Below are 23,888 nucleotides of genomic sequence, written 5' to 3' on the forward strand. Positions count from 1 at the left end.
TGATTATTTTGAAAGTGTAACAAGGCTGGGCACATTGGCACATGCCTGCAATCCCAGCACTTTAGGAGGCTGAGGCGGGTGGATCATGAGGTCAGGAGTTCAAGACCAGCCTGGCTAAGATGATAAAACCCTGTCTCTACTAAGAATACAAAAATTAGCCTGGGTTGGTGGCAGGTGTGCCTGTAATCCCAGCTACTCAGGAGGCTGAGGCAGAGAATTGCCTGAACCTGGGTGGTGGAGGTTGTAGTGAGCCAAGATCATGCCAATGCACTCCAACCTGGGTGACGGAGCAAGACTCTCTCTCAAATAAATAAATAAATAGTATAACAAATTTAATGTTTTTGAAATAATTTAGTTTGTTTTTCTTCTTCCAATTATCCTGATTTGACAAGTGACCTCTATTATATGAAGACAAGAAGATATGAGTGAATGAGAAGAGAAAAAAGAAAAGAGAAGCAATTATCTTGGGCATTTCTTAATAAATGCTGATAACACCTTGGCATAGGCATTTTTTAAGCTTGTTAAAATGTTTAAAATGTCTATCATACTGGCCCTCATTAATCCAATCCAGTCATTTTCCCATGTCATCTCTGCTTTTACGAAAAGGTTTTCAAAACCTCTCCCTACACATGCAGTGATTGTATTACTGTGTTCAAGGACATGTGGCTATGTGATGCTGCTCTTCTGTGAATTCAGAGGTTACTCATGCCCATTCACATGTCCTCTACAGCATACATGCCAGCATTCTCTGACCCAGTTCACCCTTTGGGAGTGGCAAGAAGTGAGGGGTGGAGCAGATGTGCTCATGCAGCTCAGGGCACTGGCAAGGTCACCACTCTTAAATGAGTTTATTAATTACTGGTGAGCAACCCCACTCTTCATTGAGTGTTTTTAGGTGTGGAGGACTACTTAAGGAGTCATGTGATGTGGAGGATCAAAGTGAACTCTGTACAACTTTGGGGAAATGATCAAGGAGAAGTGTTCTCAAGGCTTTACTGTGAAGTTGCTATGCTGATCATGAGGGAGATGAGGAATGTTTGGCCCCTTACCTGTAAAGGCAGGGATGGAGTCAGTACTTACTGAAGGGCAGATGTTGAATATGAGGGGTTGTACATTTTATGCAAAGGAAAGAGGATTCTCCAATGAAAAGATATGGAAATGCTTGTGGCATGTTGTCCTGGCTGGTAGCAAAGAGGTGAGTTTGACTGGAATGGAGCTTGTTTACCGGGGAGAGAAGAGAAGAGAAGAGGGAAGTTAGGAAGATCAGGAGGAGCCCTACAATGAAGAGCTGTAGCTGTCTTTCCAACAAAACAAAAAGAAGAAAAGAAAAACAATTTCTGCACAGCGATTTTGTTAAGTAGCACTCCTTTCTCTTGAAAACTAAAACAAAGAATCAAAAAAATGAACCACAAATATGTAGAACCATTAAAGGTGGAGCTGGCATGGCTCTGGTGTGAGAGGGGTGTGATTTTCTGTGCTATTATCCATGGAGCAGGGGCTTCCTTAGCAATCTAAACCTGTAAATCACATTATTGACTCTGGAAGAGTTGGCATCCTGGAAGCCATCATTGGGAGGTGATAGTCCATTAAGAGACCTGATGCAATAACTATGGCATAACTGTGTGAAAAAGGGAATTTATAATTATAGAGTACAGAGTGATGGAAAGAAGGATGATTAGATATGTTGAGAGAATGAAAGGTCACTCGATCAGGGGATTGGAGCTTCGGTTAAGGATGGGCCCTCTGCTGCAGAAAGTCAGCAAATGTCAAATTCTAAGCCAGAGATCAGGATATCAGAGTGAGTGCTGAGTGCTTAGAATGTAGCTAACTCTCTGGTTTATCTTAAAACTTACCACCATTAACTTTACAGTTTATTCAGGTTGTTTTCTGGAAGCTTTTCAGAGAAATATGTTTCAACAGTATAATAACATTAAAATGGGACCCAGGTAACAATAAACCTTATTGTTCAACTGTATAATAAGTACTTTGGACTCGTGAAAGGCATTCTTTGTGACACAGTGAGATTTTATATGGATGAATCTGGAAACTATCATTCTCAGCAAACTGACAGAAGAACAGAAAACCAAACACTGCATGTTATCACACATAGGCAGGTGTTGAACAGTTAGAACACGTGGACACAGGGAGGGGAGCATCATACACTGTGGTCGGTTGTGGGGGGCTAGAGGAGGGACAGCGGGGGATGGGGAGGGTGGGGAAGGATAAGGAGGGGAGAAATACCAGATATAGGTGATGGGGGGATAAAGGCAGCAAACCACCTTGCCATTTATGTACTTATGCAACAGTTCTGCATGATCTGCACATGTACCCCAGAACCTAAAGTACAATTTAAATAAAAAGAAAGAAAAAATAATAAAATGCCTTTTGAATTTGTTTCAAAATAGCACCCAGAGGGCTGATGCCTCACCTGCCTTGCCAAGGTCAATTTTGCAAATGAAAAAAAAGTATTAGATGCTTGGGAAACAATGGAGAGAAAAGGATTTAGGGAGAAGGTTCAGGGAACGTCTCAATTCTACATCCGTATTGCCGGATCTGGGTATGGTTAATTACAAAATTGTGACAGCCTAAAGCGACAGCAAGTTAAAACATGTAACTAAAAATGAATTCATTAGAGAGAACACTGCCAATTTTATTCACCCAGGGAACATGATTGTTGTATCTGCCACATGACATGGGATTATCCCTTTAGAGATTAGATATGTTTTGAAGAAGGAAACTAATTTTTTTGGGAAACCTGGTCTACATCGCTCTTGTATCACCTGTAAAGTACTGTGGTTAGCGTATACTAGAAGCAAGTCCCCATTTCCCTGCAGTCCACTCTACTCATACTGAAAGTGTAGTTTTAAGGAAATAAAATTACAGAAATAGTTGAAAGACCTAAGAGTTTGTCATCCAGAAAGCTCTACCAAAAAATGCCTAATGTCTCTTAAACTCATTATTTCATTCAAACACAAGATTGCTCAAATTAGAATTGAGGTGGGTCAGTAAAAGAAAGCAGCAGAGATACCAGGTCTCCAGAACAAATAATTTTTTCAGAAATAGTAGGAATTTGCAATCCAGTATATGTATGCTATGGTGAAACACTGGCACGTCCAAGGAGGAAAAGGAAGGCAAGGGTTTTAAAAGGCAGTGTGAGAGCATATACATTATTTGTTATGTAATAATTATCCATGGCTATAAGAATTAATAACAAGTCTGGAATCAGTCCATTAGTAAAACAGGCAGCTGCTGGGCAGGGGACCATGTAGAAGTTACCCGAGCACAAGGCTGTGGTGACTTTCGTACCAGATTGTGGATTTGGCAGAGTATCCTGCCGTAGTTCTTGTTATCAGGCAAATGTACATAAAGGCTCCTACTTCGTGGCCTCCCAGCTGCATTTTATTGGGGTGTGACATGAGTGACTTCATTTTGATATTGATAACTTCCACAGGTGGTAGACAAGCTAGTGGAGAAGTGGAAGGCAAAACCAGTCATATAGTGCTCTCAAAGGTAGCATTCCATTCTCTTTGCTGGAACTGGAGCTTCCTTCTTTCCTCTACAGGGTCATGTACTGGGAAACAATTCCACAGATGACACTGCAAGAGTTAAAAAAGTGGAAAGAAACATGAAAAACAGCTTACCAGTCAAAGACAGGTTTATTTTGCAGAGTAAACCTGAGAGAGGCTTCTGGCCAAACTCAGGAGCGCTCTCTCTTACAGACCAAGAGTATTTATTGGTGAGAGAGCTTATCACAGGCTTGGAAAGTTTCTGTGTAGGGGAGAAGTTTATGGCAGGTTTGGAATGTCTCTGGTCAAAGGGGAGGTTATCTTGGGGCTGACACTTCTCTAGCTGCGGGGAGGTTACCTTGGGGCTGGCATGTCTCTGGTTGAGGTGGGGTTTATCTTACAGTTGGAATGTTTCTGGTCAGAGAGGTCATTTTTGGTTTATGGCTATGCTGACCTTAGCTATTGGGCTTATGCCCTTTGAATTTAGGCAGTTTTTGAACAAGGGAAACTTTAGAATGGAGGTGCTTCTCCAAGATGGTGAGGCTCCTGCTCTGTCAGACATAAGAAGAACCAACCTGTGCTCACTACTTAGGAATCCCATGCTTCTGCAGTAGCTAGTTCTGAGCTACGATTGGAAGAGTAGCCCATAAAAAAAAGAACACATGGCTCATGTGACATGGAAGAATCTATTAATAGTATAGAAATACATGTTGAAAGCTAGGCTCTAATGGTCAAATCTGCTCTCTATCCTAGAAGAACTTAAAATCAAACTTTGAGATGATCAAGTCAATTTAAGGTAACATAATTGATCATCAGAACAAGTATCTATTCAACATGTGGCTGGGTGCAGTGGTTCATGCCTACAATCCCAGCACTTTGGGAGGCCAAGGCTGGCAAATCACCTGATGTCAGGAGTTCGAGACCACCTGGCCAACATGGTGATACCCTGTCTCTATTAAAAAATACAAAAATTAGCCAGGCGTGGTGGTGGGTGCCCGTTATCCCAGCTACTTGGGAGGCTGAGGCAGGAGAATCACTTGAACCCAGGAGACGTAAGTTGCAGTGAACAAACATGGTGGCACTCCACTCCAGCCTGGTCGACGGAGTGAGACTCCATCTAAAAACAACAATGTGCAATATCTATCACCCATTCACAAAATGTCAAGCATGCAAGTAGGCAAGGAAGTCTGACTCACAGCAAGAATAATCAATTAATAAAAACTGACACAGAAATGGTAAAGATGGATAATGAAATTATCAGATATGGAAATTAAAACAGCAACAATAAATTTGCCTTTAATGTCAAGAGTATTAAAAGTATCAGGATGATGAGAAAAGTAAGATATAAAATAAAATATAAAACTTCTAGAGACAAAAGATACAATAACAAAAATAAAAATCCACCTAAGGAAAGATTAGTGAATATGAAGACATAGCAGTAGCAAGCATTCAAAATGAGACAAAGAGAGAGGAAATATAAGAAAAATAAACAAAATATCAGAAGCCTATCAGCAATATCAAACAGCTTAACATATATGTAAGTGGAGTCTCAAAAGAAAACAAGAAGTTCTGGTGCGGTGGCTCAAGCCTGTAATCCCAGCACTTTGGGAGGCTGAGGCAGGTGGAACACCTGAGGTCAGGAGTTCAAGACCAGCATGGCCAATGTGGTGGAACTTCATCTCTACTAAAATTACAAAAATTAGCCAGGGACGGTGGCAGGTGCCTGTAATCCCAGCTACTCAGGAGGCTGAGTCAGGAGAACCCAGGAAGTGGAGGTTGAGGTGAGCTGAGATTGCACCACTGCACTCCTGGCTGGGTGAGATAGTAAAACCTTGTCTCAAATTTTAAAAAAAGGAAAAGAAAAATATATTTAAAAAATTTTCCAAAAATTACACAAATTTGAGGAGAAACAAACTCACAGATCTGGGAAGGTAAATAAACTTCTTGAAATTGAAGAGGAAATGTAAAGAAAAACACAACATGGTAAATCATAACCAAATTTCTGAAAACCAGTTATTTAAAAAAAAAGATCTTCACTTTGGAAGGCCGAGGCGGGTGGATCACGAGGTCAAGAGATTGAGACTTTCCTGGTCAACATAGTGAAACCCCGTCTCTACTAAAAATACAAAAAATTAGCTGGGCATGGTGGCATGTGCCTGTAATCCCAGCTACTCAGGAGGCTGAGGCAGAATTGCCTGAACCCAGGAGGTGGAGGTTGCTGTGAGCCGAGATCACGCCATTACAGGTATAAATAAGTACATATAAAAGATTGACATTATTAGTTGTCAGTGAAGTGTACATTTAAACCCTACTGATATATCACTACATACACACTATAATGTCCAAAATTAAAAATGCTAAGAGCACTATGCATTGAAGAGGATTTGGAGCAAAGAGAACTCTTATACAAAGCTAGTGATATTACAAAATGGAATAGCCATATTGACAAATTGTCAGCAGTTTTCTTATAAAGACAAACATATGTTATTTTTATGTAACCTAGCAATCCCTCCTAGATATGTACTCAAAGAGAAATGAGAACATCTGTCCAAAGATTTGTATGCAAAATGTGTGTAGCATACTAATTCATAGTAGCAAAACAGTGAACACAGCCCAAAAGTCTATCAATTAGTGAATGAATACATAAATTGTGGCATACTCATCAATTGGAGTACAGCCTAATAATAAAAAGGAATAAACTGATACACACAACAGAAATGAATATCAAGAGCATTGCACAAGTACAACAAGCCCAATATGACCCCAAAAAATACATGCTTTATGACTACATTTAGATAAAATTCTGGAAAAGGCACAGTTTTAGTAATAATAATAATATTTGCCATTATCTGGGACTGGGGGTGGAAGTATGAACATATTCTCTACAAGGAAATTGGACAGAAATTTGAGTGAGGGAAATAACCATTGTGGTTACATGAATGCATACATTTGTCAAATGTATGCAGTTTCACCTTTAAAATGTATTTTGTGTTATGTATACATTTCAGTAATGTTGATGGAAAAATAAAATCGTCTGGAAGTGATAAAATACTGTGGACCAGGGAGAAACAAAATGTAGAACTCTCACTATAAGGTCTTCACCACTGGGGGCAAAGTGTACCTTTTTTAAACAGCTCCCAAGCAAGGTAAGGAATAAATGTAAGCACACAAGAGAATATTCCTCCTTGACTTTCTTGAGAGATATCCAGAAACTGTCCCAGTTGATTACTATTTGGGTTTTATCTATTTTGGAACTGTTTCAAAGCTTTTAAAAATTTGAAAATAAATATTTCAGATGTATAAAAAGAGAGAAAAAGGGTAGAACCTATAAGGCAAGAATGTGACATAATGCATGAGAAAAGGAAATTTTAGAAAAAAGATAAAAATTCTAAAAAAGTTTGTAATCCCTGAAAAATATCTCACAAAATAGATAAATGATAAGTTACAGGAAAATGGTGATTCAAAGTTAGAAATGAGGAAAATAAGCCCAAATACACCACAGATACCATGTCAAGTAGGAGTTAGGAGTCATGGCAAAGAGAACTAAATTATAAAATAAACAGGGCTAAAATTGAGACTAGATAAATATATTAGGAAGCAACATTTAAAAACTCGGTTGGGTACTAGCTTATACTCTCTTGCCTATAGTTAATGATTGATTAAAGAAAAGGATTAGACAGTTGAAAACATAGAAAAATATTTAGGGAAAAATCCAGGAAACACTTCAATGTCCCAGAGTACTTGGCAAATAAATGAAACAAATACAAATTCTTTTAACACTCATTTGTCAAAAGAGAGTTTACTGTCCATCAGTGATTGCTGTTCCCCAATTGGTAAATTAGAGTTGTTTCTGGAAAATGGCTACCCAGGAAATTAATTTTCTTATCCTAGCATCTTTAGGTGGGGCCAGATAACTAATTCTGGCCAATAGAATGTGAGCACTGGAAAATAATGCACATGGCTTGTGTTGTGAGCCTTTCTAGCCTTTGATCGTGTTGGTTGGAGGTGCCCACTGAGTCTTGAAGACCACATGTTGACTAAGGCATTGACACTGCAAAGTTAAGACCCCCCCAAAATTCACCTAATTGAGATTCTTTGTGTTGTTGCTACATCAATAATTCATTTACCCCTCATTGGCCTGAATGGTATGTGTGCTCAATGACCAAACTTTTTTTTTTTGAGATGGAGTTTTGCTCTTGTTACCCAGGCTGGAGTGCAATGGCGCGATCTCGGCTCACCGCAATCTCTGCCTCCTGGGTTCAGGCAATTCTCCTGCCTCAGCCTCCTGAGTAGCTGGGATTACAGGCACACACCACCATGCCCAGCTAATTTTTTGTATTTTTAGTAGAGACGGGGTTTCACCATGTTGACCAGGATGGTCTCAATCTTGTGATCCACCTGTCTTGGCCTCCCAAAGTGCTGGGATTACAGGCTTGAGCCACTGCGTCCAGCCACAATGACCAAACTTTTATGGTGTTTATGCCATTATGTAATTTGGAGTCTCTTTGTTAAATCGGTTAGCTTGCTGTTACTAAAACATTAGTTAAAGTGCTGTGATAATTCTCTAACAACATATTTTCCATGTTAGAAATGTAAATATTTTGATCTTTTAAAAACATAATGGTAGCATTTTTCAAGACTATTGTTTATTTAGTAAGTTTCTTCTGCTGTATCACCAGGAATAAATGATGTTAGAAATGGCAACTGTTCATACAAAGACCTTGAATGTTCACAATATATGGTTTTCCAAAGAATCAAAGTACTTTACTAGAAAATAGATGTTATTTTCTTGAAGAGATAGAGTCTATGTTATGGCTTTTCATTCTTCAAGGTCACAGAGTCTATAAAGAATTTCAGAGAGTTACGTTAAGAAACAGTGGTGAAGTTAAAGTTCTCCAGCTTCATTCCTATCCACAGAATCCAAACTAGCAACTATCCAGAAGTATGATTATCAATCTGAATATTCTTAACTCTTACCAAAAGATAAAGAGTATCTCCATAATGAAGTATTTATATCAACTAATGGGCAAAATAGCCAGCCAGCATTAAATGACAATATTAAACTCACGAATATCAATAATAATCCTGAATTTAAACGGATTAAATGCCCCAATCAAAGACACAGACACGCAAACTGAATAAAAAGTCAAAACACATCAGCACTCTGTATCCAGATCCATCTCATAAGCAAGGACACACAAAGACTCAAAACAAAAGGTTAGAGGAAGACTCACCAATCAAATGGAGAGGAAAGAAAAACAAAACAAACAAACAACAACAAAAAAACAGGAGTTGTAACTTTCGTCTCTGACAAAATAGACTACAATAGTAAACAAGACTGAAAGAAACAAATAAGGACATTACATAATGATAAAAGGATCAATGCAACAATAGGAATCAATGATCATAAATATATATGTACCCAATATAGGGGCACCGAGATACATAAGACAAGTTTTCAATGACTTATAAAGAGACTTGGACTCCCACACCAATAGCCGGAGACTTTGACACCACATTATTAATATTCGATGGATCAACAAGATAGAAAATTAACAGAGACATTTATGATTTGAACTCAGACCTGGAACAAGTAAACTCAGTGAATATTTATAGAATTCTTCACCCCAGGTCCACAGAACATACATTTTTTTAGTATCACATTACACCTATTTTGAAAGTGACCACATAAATGGAAGCAAATCACTCTTCAGCACTTGCACAGCATTTCACAGATTTAAATGAATTATTGGTTGGGTGTTTGTTTGTTATTTTCTTTCCTTATTCCTTCCTGTCTCTGCTGTTAAGCACAATCATCAGCATAAAAGATTATTTCTAGATTGCATTCCAGCCTAGGCAATAGAGCACGACTCCTGTTCTCTCTCCCCTTTTCTCTTTCTCTTTCTTTCTTAAAAGAAAAAGAAAAAAAAAACAACAAACTCAGGAGCAAGGCTGTGATCCACTCTTGAACCTCAGAACTAAACACACACACACACACACACACACACACACACACACTCAGATGGCAATGGAGATGGCTCTCTTTGATTGCAGTGCCTTTCCTCCAAGCCAGCAAGCATCACAGGTGGGGTAATCTACTGAGCTTATATTTTCTACAGCAGAAAAAGTGAGCTGGAGCTAGACATTCAGCTTCCCCTCCATTCTGAGTCTCTATGCAGGAGGCTTGCTTTAATTTTATCTCACAAAAATCATTGCAACCATTGACAGGGCTAAACTACCTGAGGTCAGCTAGATATAAAGAGTTGGAGTGGAGCTTACAGTAATCAGCATGTGGAACTTTGTACTTGTTCTCCATTTCTGCCAGTAAACATGCCACATCATAGAAGACTTGTCAGTATCACCATTTTGCAGGAAGCAAAGCCCACAGGTCTCCTGGGCCCAAGCCCCTAGTCAGCTTTCCCATATAGCTTAGACATTCTCTTTGGGTCTTCCCCAAAAATTTATAAACTGGGAATGATACCAGCTTCAGAGCTCTTGCAAAACTCACGTCTTGGGCTTGGGGAACTCTAAAGTACTGAAATGGCTGCAGAGTTCATAGATCTAAGGACCACAACAGTCAGTCTGCTCAGAATTTCTGAACAGATTTACTATATAAGGATGGAAACTTACAAAGCCAGACTGCAAAGCCTTCAATAAATACCTACTTATTAAACACACAGACATTAACACATCTCAGACAATTCAAAATTTCTGTTTTAAGAAAGGTTTTCAGGCAAAGTCAAAGAAAATAAAGAGAAATAATTCAGTAACATATTAGAGAAATTTATCAGAAAGGTTAAAATAATAATTTAAAAATTCAAACAGAAACTTGGGAGCTAAATAATACAATAAACAAAATTAAAAGTTTAATATAATCAGGGGCAGAATTGATCAAACAGAAAAATAAATGTGTGAACTGAGAGACAGGATATTTGAAAATATGTAGTCAGAGAAAAGAAAAACTAAACAACTGAAAAGGAGGACGTCATACAGGATCTATAGGACACTATGAAAACAATAAATGTTTGGCCCGTTGTCATTCAAAATGGATTTGAGAAAGACAGAAAGGTAGAAAGTTTATTTAAATAAATAAGAGCAGAAAGCTTTCCAAACCTAGATAAAGATGTAAATGTCCAGGTACAGGAAGGCTGAAGGTTACCAATCAGATTCAATTCGAATCTACCCCAAGACATATTATAGTCAAACTATGAACGGTCAAAGAAAAAAAAGTATATTCTGAAAGCCACAGAGAAAAGAATCAAATAATGTATAAGAAAGTTCCAATATACTCAGAAGCAGAAGACTTCACAGCAGAAACATTGCATGCCAGAAGGGAGTGAGATGACAGATTCAAAATGGTGAAGAAAAAATAGAACCCTGCCAATCAACGAGCTATCCTTCAGCAATAAAGGAAGGGTAAAGACTTTCCCAGACAATGAAAAGCTGATGGAATTTATCACCTACAGATACATCTTTCAAGAGATGCTGAAGGGAATACTTCAAACTGAATAAAAAGAATGCTAAAGAGTAATGCAGAAGCATCTGAAGATATTAAACTCATTGGTAAATCTAAGTGTAAAATCAAATTCAGAATATTATAATACTGTAATAATAGTACATACATGACATATCACCAGTATTAAGGTTAAAAAATACAACTAGTAAAATAATAAGCTATAATAGTTTGTTGAGGGATAGGCAATATGAAAAGATGTAAATTGTTACATCCAAAATTAAAAATGTGGAGAGGGAATGAAGATAAAATATACATAGGTTTTTGTGACCAAGAAAAGTTGTTATTTATTTAAAAAACTGTTTTAAATATAAGATTTTAAAAATAAGTCTTATGGTAACCACAAAACAAAAACTTATAAACAATACACTGAACATTTTTAAAAAGGAATCAAAGCATATTCCTTTGTCTTCCTTAACTACAAAGGAAGATAGTGAGAGAAGAAAGGATCTACACATACACACACACACACACACACAAGCAAACAAACTAGCAACACAATGGCAGTAGCAAGTTTTTACCTATCAATAATTACATTGAATATAAGTAGAGTAAACTTTCCAGTTAAATGTCACAGAGTTGCTAAATGGATAAAATGTAAGAACAAAGGATATGCTGCCTACAAGAGAGCACTCCACTTATAAGTACACACAAAGACTGAAAATGAAGGGATAGAAAAATAGTCCTTTCAAATGGAAAACCAAAGAGAGCAGGAGGACCTACATGTATATCAAATAAAACATTCTGGAAGTCTAAAACTAAAAAGAGACAAGACTATTGTATCATGATAAAGCCGTCAATTCAGCAAGAGGGTCTAATGATTGGAAATATATATAGATCCACTATCAAAGTACATAAATATATAAAGTAAAGATTAGTAGAACTAAAGGGAGACACGGAATGCAATACAGTCATAGTAGTACAACACCCCAGGATCACCAGTGGATAGATAACACAGACAGAAAATCAACACGGAGATACCAGATATATACTGCACCCTGGACCAAATGGACCTTGCAGATATTTATACGGCCTTCCATCCAACAGCTCTAACACACATTCCTCTCAAATGCACATAAAACGTTCTCCAGCTTTGTTCTATGTTAGGCCACAAAACAATCATAAGTTCAAGAAGATCAAAATCACATCACGTTTTCTGACAACAATGGAATAGAACTAGAAAACATTAACAACAGAAACATCCGAAATTGTACAAATCCATGGAAATTATACAACATACTCCTAAACAAACAGCAGGTGAATGGAGAAATTAAGTTAAAATCTATGGGATAATGCAAAAAGAGTTCTAAGATGAAAATTTTTAGCAGTTATCACCTACATAAAAACATAAGAGAGATGTCAAATAAACAACCTAACATTGTACCTCACTAGAATAACAAGAATAAACTAAACTCAAAATTAGAAGAAGAAAAAAAAATAAAAATAAAAAAGAATAAAAATCAAATGTGGAAAAAACCAAAATAGAAATTAAAAAGCAATACAAAGTATCAACAAAAGTGGTTTTTAAAGAGATTAGCAAAATCAACAAGCTTTCAGCTAGAGTAACAGAGAAATATAGAGGACAAGTAAATAAAATCAGAGGTGAAAAAGATGACATTGCAATTGATATGACAGAAACACAAAGAATAAGAGATTATTATGAATAATTATATGATAATAAATTGGAAAAATCTAGAAATGAATAAATTTAAGGAAGTCACATTGTTTTTATTTGCAAACATGAACTTATCTATAGAAAATTTTAGACCCCACCAAATGACTACTGAGATTGAATTATGAAGAAATATAAAATCTGAATAGACCAATAATGAGTAAGGAGATTGAACCAGTAATCAAATGTCTCCCATCAAAAAGAAGTCTAGGACCTAATGGCTTCACTACTGAATTCTACTAAACATTTAAAAAACAACTAACATCAAATTCTTCTCAAACTATTTCAAAAATTAAATGGAAGAAAATTCTTCCAGACACATTCTATGAGGCCAGCATTACTGTAATATCAAAACCAGACAAGGGCACAAGGATAAAAGGAAACTGCAGGCCAATATCTCTGACAAACATACATTTAAAAATCCTCAACAAAATTCTAGCAAACCAAATTCAGTGGTACATTAAAAATATCATTCACTATGATCAAGTGAGATTCATTCAAGGGATTCAAGGATGGTTCGATACATGCAAATGAATAAGCATGATACCTCACATTAACAGAACGAAGGACAAAACCCATATAATCATTTCAATAGATGCAGAAAATTTATCTGAAAAAATTTATTATTTCTTCATGAGAAACTTTTTTTAAACAAACTGGATATAGAAAGAATGTACCTCAAAACAATAAAGGCCATGTATGATAAAACCAAAGTTAACATCATACTAAATGGAGAAAAGTTGAAAAATTTTGCTCTAAGATCTGGAATGAGACTAGAGTCTTGATTTTATCACTTTGATTCAACATAGTACTGGAAGACCTAACCAGAACAAATAGGAAAAGAATAAAATAAAAGGAGTATGATTGGATAGAAGTAAGTCAAATTGTTTTTATTTGTAGACAACATGATCTTATCTATAGAAAATTTTAGACTTCACCTAATGACTGTTACAAGAAAAAAATATATCCAGTAAAGCTGCAGAATACAAAATCTACATAGAAAAATCCATAGTGTTTCTATGTGCTAATATTAACTTTTTTAAAATTATACTTTGAGTTCTGGGGTACATGTACAAATTGTGCAGGATTCTTACATAGGTATACACATGCCATGGTGGTTTGCTGCATGATCCCCCATCATCTACATTAGGTATTTATCTTAATTTTAGCCCTACGCAATCTCCCCACCTCCTGCTGTCCCTCCTCTAACCACCTAACCTCCCAACAGGCCATCATGTGTGATGTTCCCCTCCCTCTGTCCATGTGTTCTCATTGTTCAACTCCCACTTATGAGTGAGAATAGATGGTGTTTGGTTTTCTGTTCTTGTATCAGTTTGCTGAGAATGATGGTATCCAGCTTCATCCATGTCCCTGCAAAGGACATGAACTCATCCTTTTTTATGGCTGCATAGTATTCCACGGTATATATATATATATATATATATATATATATATATGCCATATTTTCTTCATTCAGTCTATCATTGATGGGCCTTTAGTTTGGTTCCAAGTCTTTGCTATTATAAACAGTGCCACAATGAACATATGTGTGCATGTGTCTATATAGTCGAATAAATCATAATCCTTTGGGTATATTTCCAGCGCTGAGATTGCTGAGTCAAATGTTATTTCTATTTCTAAATCCTTGAGAAAGCACCACACTGTCTTCCACAATGGTTGAACTAATTTACTCCCACCAACAGTATAAAAGCTTTACTATTTCTCCATATCGCCTCCAGCAGCTATTGTCTCCAGATTTATTGAATGATCACCATTCTAACTGACGTGAGATGATATGTCAATGAGGTTTTGATTTGCATTTCTCTAATGACCAGTGATGATGAGCTTTTTTTCATCTATTTGTTGGCTATATACATGTCTTCTTTTGAGAAATGTCTGCGTATATCCTTCACCCTCTTTTAGATGGGGTTGTTTGTTTTTTTCTTGTAAATTTGTTTAAGTTTTTTGTAGATTCTGGATATTAGTCCTTTGTCAGATGGGTAGACTGCAAAATTTTTTCCTATTCTGTTGGTTGCCAGTTCACTCTAATGATAGCTCCTTTTGCTGTGCAGAGCTCTTAAGTTTCCTTAGATCCCATTTGTCTTTTTTGGCTTTTGTTGTCATTGCTTTTGGAGTTTGAGTCATGAAGTCCCTGCCCATACCTATGTCCGGAATGGTATTACCTAGGTTTCCTTCTAGGGTTTTTATGGTGTTAGATCTTATGTTTAAATCTTTAATCCATCTTTAGTTAATTTTATATAAGGTGTAAGGAAGGAGTCCAGTTTCAGCTTTCTGCATACGGCTAGCCAGTTTTCCCAATACAATGTATTAAGTAGGAAATCCTTTCCCCATTGCTTGTTTTTGTCAGGTTTTCCAAAGATCAGGTGGTTGTAGATGTGTGGCATAACTTCTGAGGCCTCTCTTCTGTTCCATTGGGCATGCTGTTTTTATTACTGTAGCCTTGTAGTATAGTTTGAAGTTAGGTAGCATTTTTTTTGCTTAGGATTGTCTTGGTTATGCAGGCTCTTTTTTGGTTCCATATGAAGTTTAACGTGTTTTTTTTCTGTGACCTTCTGTGAAGAAGGTCAATGGTAGCTTGATGGGGATAGCGTTGAATCTATAAATTACTTTGGGTAATATGGCCATTTTCACAATATTGATTTTTCCTAACCATGAACATGGAATGTTTTTCATCTGTTTGTTTCCTCTTTTATTTCCTTAAGCAATGGTTTGTAGTTCTCCCTGAAGAGGTCCTTCACATCCCTTGTTAGTTGTATTCTTAGGTATCTTATTCTCTTTGTGGCAATTGTGAATGGGAGTTTGCTCATGATTTGGCTCTCTCTCTGTTATTTGTGTATAGGAATGCTTGCGTGTTTTGCACATTGATTTTGTAACCTGAGACTTTGATGAAATTGCTTATCAGCTTAAGGAGATTTTGGGCTGAGATGAGGGGGTCTTCTCAATATACAATCATGTTGTCTGCAAATAGAGACAATTTGACTTCCTGTTTTCCTAAATGAATACCCTTTATTTCTTTTTCTGGCCTGATTGCTCTGGCCAGAACTTTTAATACTATGTTGAATGGGAGTGGTGAGAGAGGGCACCCTTGTCTAGTGCCAGTTTTCAAGTGGAATGATTTCAGTTTTGCTTACTTATTCAGTATTATATTGGCTGTGGGTTTGTCATGAATGGTTTTTATTGTTTTGAGATACATTCCATCAATACCTAGTTTATTGAGAGTTTTTAGCATAAAGTGCTGTTGAATTTTGTTGAAGGCCTTCTCTGCATCTATTGAGATAATCATGTGGTTTTTGTCTTTGGTTCTGTTTACGTGATGGATTACTTTTATAGATTTGTGTATGTTGAAGCAGCCTTGCATCCCAGGAATGAAGCCAACTTGATTGTAATGGATAAGCTTTTTGATGTGCTATTGCATTTGGTTTGCCATTATTTTATTAAGGATCTTCACATCAATGTTCAGCATGGATATTGGTCCAAAATTTTCTTTTTATTTGTGTTTCTGCCAGGTTTTGGTATCAGGATGATGTTGGTCTCATAAAATGAGGTAGGGAGGATTTCTTCGTTTTGTATTGTTTGCGACAGTTTCAGAAGGAATGGTACCAGCTCCTTTTTATTTATTTATCTTACTTTAGGTGCATATTATATCAGCATTTCTCCCCATGCTATCCCCTCCCTCCCCACCCACTGCTGTCTCTCCCCTACCCCCCCAACTGCCTCCAGTGTGTGATGCTCCTCTCCCTGAGTCCACATGTTCTCATTGTTCAATACCCACCTATGAGTGAGAACATACAGTGTTTGGCCGTCTGTTCTTGTGTCAGCTTGCTGAGAATGATGGTTTCCAGATTCATTCAAGTCCCTACAAAGGACATGAACTCATCATTTTTTATGGGTGCATAGTATACCATGTTGTATATGTACCATATTTTCTTTGTCCAGTCTATTATGAATGGGCATTTGGGTTGGTTCCAAGTCTTTGCCATGGTATACAGGGCTGCAATGAACATACATGTGCATGTGTCTTTATAGTAGAATGATTTATAGTTCTTTGAGTATATACCCAGTAATGGAATTTCTGGGTCAAATGGAATTCCTATTTCTAGATCCTTGAGAAATTGCTACACTGTCTTCCACAATGGTTGAATTAATTTACACTCCCACCAGCTGTGTAAGAGTGTTTCTATTTCTCCACATCCTCTGCAGCATCTGTTGTCTCCAGATTTTTTAATGATCTCCATTCTAACTGGTGCGAGATGATATTTCAGTGTGGTTTTGATTTGCATTTCTCTAATGATCGGTGATGATGAGCATTTTTTCCTATGTTTATTAGCCTCATACAAGCTCCTTTTTGTATATCAGGTAGAATCTGGCTGTTAACCCATCTGGTCCTGGATTTTTTTTTTTGGTTGGTAGACTATTAACTGCTGCCTCAACTTCAGATCTTGTTATTGGTATATTCAGGGATTCAGCTTCTTCCTGGTTTAGTCTTGGAAGTGTGTAAATGTCCAGGAATTTATCCATTTCTTCTAGATTTACTGGTTTATGTGTTTAGGCATGTGTAGTAATCTCTGATGGTAGTTTGTATTTCTGTGAAATTGGTGGTTATATCCTCTTTATCATTTTTAAATGCATCTATTAGATTCTTCTCTCTTTTCTTTTTCTACAAAGAGATTTAGACTCCCACACAATAATAGTGGGAGACATTAACACTCCACTGTCAATATTAGACAGATCAATGAGACAGAAAATTAACAAGGACATCAAGGACTTGAACTAAGTTCCAGATTAAGCAGAACTAATAGACATTTACAGAACACTCCACCCTAAATCCACAGAATATACATTCTTCTCAGCACCACATCACACTTATTCTAAAATTGACCACATAATTGAAAGTAAACAACTCCTTAGCAAATGCAAAGGAATGGAAATCATAACAAACAGTCTCTTAGACCATAGTGCAATCAAATTAGAATTCAGGATTAAGAAACTCACTCAAAACTGCACAACTACATGAAAAATGAATAACCTGATCCTGAATAACTGTTGGATAAGTAATGAAATGAAGGCAGGAATAAAGATGTTCTTCAAAACCAATGAGAATGAAGATACAACATACTGGAATCTCTGGGACACTATATTATCTTAAAAATAAACCAAGACATTTATAAATGGACAGTTTCATTTACAGTAGCTAAATGAAAATTAAAATACGTAGGAATAAATTGAATCAAGTAGGGAAAATATCTCTACAATGAAGATTGCTAAGAATTGGTGAAAGAAATTGAAGAAGACACAAATAAAAGATATTCCATGTAATAAAATTAAAGATTTAATATTGCTAAAATATCCATAGTACCCAAAGATATATACAGATTCAATGAAATTTCTATCAAAATACCAATGACATTCTTGATTGAAATGGAAAAAAATAACCCTAAAATTTATATGGAACCACAAAAGACCCTTCAGACAAATCAATCTTGAAAAACAAAACAAAACCCAACTTTGGGAACAACATACTACCTGACTTCAAAATATACTACAAATCGATAGCAACCCAAACAGCATGGTACTGGCATACAAGCAGATATATAGACAGATGACAGAAGAGAAACCCCAGAAATAAATGCATACTTTTACAACCAATTGTTTTTCAACAAAGTTACCAAGAAAATATATTGGGGAAAGGATAGTCTCTTCCATAAACAATGGTTAAAAACTGGATATTCAAATGTTGAAAAATAAAACAAAATCTTTATCTTTTACCATCTACAATAATGAACTATAAGTTAATTAAATGCTTAAATACAAGATCTAAAAGTATGAAACTACTAGAAGAAAACAAAGGGGGAATAATTCGTGGCATTGTCCTGGGTAAGGGTTTTTTGGATAAAAGCTCAAAAGCAGCAGCAACAAAAACAAAAATAGACAAATGGGATTACATCAAACAAAAACATCTCTGTATAGCAAAGGAACAAATCAACATAGTAAAGAGACAAATTAGAATGGTAGAGAATATTTGCAAACTGTACACCTAACACAGAGTTAAGATACAAAATATATAAAGGAGTCAAACAAACAGCAGCCAAAAAAAAAAAATAGATTAAAAATGAGTGAAATACCTAAAATGACATTTTTAAAAAGTAGACATACAAATGGCCAATAAGTATATCAGAAATGCTCAACATCACTATTTATCATGGAAATGCAAATCAAAACCACAATGAGAAAGCAACTCACCTCAGTTAGAACGGTTATTATCAGAAGGGCAAATGACAATATGGTTTGGCAAGAATATTCAGAAAAGAGAACCCTCATACGCTGTTCATGGGGATGTATACACTGTTCATGGGGACGTAATCTAGTGCAGCCATTATAAAAAAGATTATGGAGGTTCATCAAAAAATTTAAAATAGAACTACCATATGATTCAGCAATCCCAGTACTGGGTATATATCTGAAGGAAATTAGATCAGTTTGTAGAAGAAATATCTGCACTTTCAAGTTCTTAGCACCACTTTACAATAGCTGAGATGTGGAATTGACTTCAGTGTTCATCAATATGTGAATAGTTAATGAAAACACACAGACACATGCGTGCATGCACACACACACACAATGGAGTACTATTCTGTTGTAAAGAAAAAAAATCCTGTCATTTTGACAACATGAATGAATCTGGAGGACATTATGATAACTGAAATAAGCCAGGCACAGAAAGACACATAGCACACGGTTTATATAGTTTAAACTATATTATAAATGAAATTATCAGAAATGTCAATCTTCCTGAAATGATTGATTTGTACCTAAAATTATAGCCTATTTTGTTGAATTAAGCTCCTTAATTGTTGCAGGTGTACCTTTTAAAATATGTTACGCGATCAGTTTCTTAGGAGTCCTGTGGAGCTCTGGAAGGATCTTGTAAGCATGTTTTTCACCCTGTGTGTCCCTAGTGAGTTACATTTTAAGAAACGTTAACCTGAACATCTTCTTACGTGGCTTTTAAAAAGTCATGTTACAGAAATAGAGAGTATAATGGTGGTTCCCAGGGCCTGGGATGGCTATCTGGGGAGATTATGAGGAGATGTTTGTCAAAGGCTTCTTAATTATGGTTAAGAGAAATACATTTTAAGAGATGTATTGTATGGCAAGGTAAGGATAGATAAAGGAGATACATTGTATTCTTGAGAAATGTAAAGAGTGGAATTATGTGCTGTCATCAGAAAAATGATGACTATACAAGGTCATGCATCTGTTAATTAAAAATGAAGAATTATAGTATCTTTAATGTCAAGCCCCTGTGAAAATCAGGGTTCATGGAAATTATGCATTGATGAGAAATAAAAAAAAACATGTTTCCAGCATTTTCTAAGAAGATAAAATATTTTAAATAACTTCAAAGAGAAAAACCTTAGAAAGATTAAAGCTATGCTTTTGAGGTTTTAGAAAATTTAGCGACACTTACAAAGGCTAATTAATCTATCCTTATTTCTACTCACTATGAGCTGTGGAGCCTTCATTGCATCTACTCATATGCCTCACTATATTTCTTTAACTTAGACAAGATAGAGGTGATGCTAAGTCACAATTTTAGGGAAGAATATGCTAACACCTATTCATGGAAATAATCTAAAATAATAACAATTGTCAAGACTGATTTTATACCCTTTTTAATGAAGTTAAAATATGGGTTTAAGGTAAATATGATAATGTCAAAAAGAAAATTTGGCAGAGTAATCTAGAAGAAAGATCTTTGGACTAGATATCAGCAGGTCCATCTCCATCCCTTGAACAACTCTTGTGTATTGTAATGCAAAATAATATGAACACTTTGGGGAAAAATGGAGATTTTTCTTATAAATTACATATATATTTTTTCCATATGATCCTGTGACAACATTCCTTGATAAATGAAACATTATGTTCACAAATACCTATGCACAAAAATGTTGATAACAGCTCTATTCAAAATGTTCCCAAGCTGGAAACTATTCAAATCCCCATCAATGCGTGAAGGGAGAATTCAACTGTAGTACATCCATATAATGGAACATGACTTTTAATAAGAAAGAACAATCTATGAACACATGCAACAAAACATGAATCTCAAAATATTTGCACTGAGTGAAGGAAGCCAGTTTCCAAAATTACATATTGCATGATTTCATTTATAGACATTCTAGAAAAATAAAACACAGAGGTACAAAGAATAGATCAGTTGTGGACAAGGTTAAGTTTGGGGAAAGAATGTAGCCACAAAGGGGCAGCTCAAGGGAGTTTTGGGAGTGATGAAATGTATCCCTGTATCCTTAATTGTAGTGGTGGTTCCATGACTCTACACCTATGTTAAAAGTCTTAGTACATTAAAAAAAAAGTTAATTTTACTTATATAAATCAAAGAGCAATTAAAAAGTTAAATGTGGAAGAATGGGCAAGAGGAGATAAAATCAATGTGAAATGGAGCTATATTACTAAATTATAAGCTAAATTTACAGTAATGTCAATCTTCCTGAAATGATTGATTTGTGCCTTAAAATTATAGCCTATTTTGTGGAATTAAGCTTCTATGTGAAAATTGTTGCAGATATAACTGTTTAAAATATTTTAGATGATCAATTTCTTAGGAATCTTGTGGAGTGTGGAAGGATCCTGTAAGCATATTTTTCACCCTGTGTGTCACCAGTGAGTCACATTTTAAGAACCATTAACTTGACTGTCTTCCTAGTGGTGTTGCCCCAGAACATTCCTAAGGGCCTACTGCTTTCTCCTTTGGGCTTCTAATTGTGAAAGAGTTGAAGCTCCAGGTACTTTGGTTTTGTTCTGTTGGAGTCTTCAGCAGAAGATAAAGTGAATACAAACACAAGCTCTCATTCTCCAATGTCTCAGACCAGATCGCCAGTCCCTAAGCAGTATGGTGGTTACCATGGTCCAGCCAAAGGGAATGAGATTGGCACCTGCACAGGATGGACAATGCCACCTAGGGTAATGTGGAGCTGGGGAGAGATCATACATCCCAGACTTCTGAAGGTAGCTGACCACAGTGTTTGTGTTGATGGAAGATGTGCTATTATGATTGTAAATATCAAAAAAGAAACAAGCTGATATAAGGAAGTCCATCTTAGTGATGTGAGTGGATGCTGAAGCACCCATGCTCGGACCTATGTGTGGTAGGAAAGTAAGCAAAGGGCACAGGTAACTTTTATTTTTTTTAAATCTGAGGAAACATGCTTTCCAGATTTAAAAAGAGGTAACTGTGCAGTATTTCTTCAAACAGCTCAGTTTTCCAAGAAAAGCAGTAAAACTATTCAAAGAGTGAGTATGAGTATGAGTATGACTTCCTGAACAATTGACAGACACCAAACCTGAAACAGCCAAGTATAATTAATAAGCTGACAGAAAAGCCTATTCTTATTTCCAGCCTGCTATTCTGCCAAAAAATGATGTGCTTAAAAGTTAAAATAAACCTAACCAGAGAGGTTTAATGTAAAAATGTGGCACATATACACCATGGAATATTATGCAGCAATCAGAAATGATGAGTTTGTGTCGTTTGTAGGGACATGGATGAATCTGGAGAACGTCATCCTCAGCAAACTGACACAAGAACAGAAAATGAAACACCGCATATTCTCACTCATAGGTGGGTGATGAAAAATGAGAACACATGGACACAGAAAGGGGAGTACTAAACACTGGGGTCTATTGGGGGGAAAAGGGGAGGGCCAGTGGGAGGGGGAGGTGGGGAGGGATAGCCTGGGGAGAAATGCCAAATGTGGGTGAAGGGGAGAAGGAAAGAAAAGCACACTGCCATGTGTGTTCCTATGCAACTGTCTTACATGCTCTGCTCATGTACCCCAAAACCTAAAATCCAATAAAAAATTAAGAAAAAAAACAAACATGTTTAAAAACTAACTTTCCAAAGTTTATTTTTAGAAGATATTTATGATGCTCTTATATCTGTGTTTGGACCCTGGTTGGAACAAATGCTTTAATAATTGAAGACATGACAATGTGGAATATGGGAAGGGGATGACATGTTTACAAATATGATAGAAAGGGTAAAGGAGAGAAAGCTCTTCACCTGAAAGGGGGGCCCAGCCTCTAGTATGTGTGTAGAACCAGAAGGCAGATGTGGAGAACCAGAAAAAGAGAAACCATATGCAGGTTTATGGAAAGAAACTCAATTCTAGTGAGATAGGTTTTAAGGAAAAATAATGAGGTGCACCCATATGCGATTTTGTGAGAATCATGGGTTGTGTTTTGAAAAAATAAATTGAACTAATTAAAGAACATAAACAAATGAAGGAAGCAAAGAAGCTAGACTGAAGTGAGGTCCAATAGAAGAGAATATTTAATCTGGATTACTCATTTTATGATAAAGGGGAGAAAGTATAAATCTATAAGACTAGCTTTTAAGATTGGATCAAACCCACATCAACTCCCTTATTAATCTCGTGAAGATGGTCCAGATACATCCTTTTGTTGCTTGTGTGACATAAAATATTTTATTCAAGGAGAACTACAAACCACTGCTCAAGGAAATGAGAGGACAGAAACAAATGGAAAAACATTCCATGCTCATGGATAGGACAAAACAGTATCATGAAAATGGCCATACTGCCCAAAGTAATTTACAGATTCAATGCTATTCCAATCAAGCTGCCATCAACTTTCTTCACAGAATTGAAAACTAGTTTAAATTTCGTGTGGAACCTAAAAAAGAGCTCACATAGCCAAGACAATCCTAAGCAAAAAAAAACAAACAACAACAACAACAAAAAACGAACAAAACAAAATAAAAAACAAAACAACAGAAAAAAACAAAAAAACTAAAGCTGGAGGCATCATGCTACCTAACTTCAAATTACACTATAAGGCCACAGTAACAAAAACAGCATGGTACTGGTATCAAAACAGAGATATAGGCCAATGGAACAGAACAGAGGTCTCAGAAAAAATACCATGCATATACAACCATCTGATCTTTGACAAAGTTGACAAAAACAAGCAATGGGGAAAGGATTCTCTACTTAACAAGTGGTTGGGAAAACTGGCTAGCCATATGCAGAAAATAAACTGGATCCCTTCCTTACACCTTATACAAAAACTAACTCAAGATGGATTAAAGTCTTAAACGTAAGACCTAAAACCATAAAACCCTAGAAGAAAACCT

This window comes from Callithrix jacchus, chromosome 2 (assembly GCF_049354715.1).
Source record: "Callithrix jacchus isolate 240 chromosome 2, calJac240_pri, whole genome shotgun sequence".
NCBI classification, from domain to species: domain Eukaryota; kingdom Metazoa; phylum Chordata; class Mammalia; order Primates; family Cebidae; genus Callithrix; species Callithrix jacchus.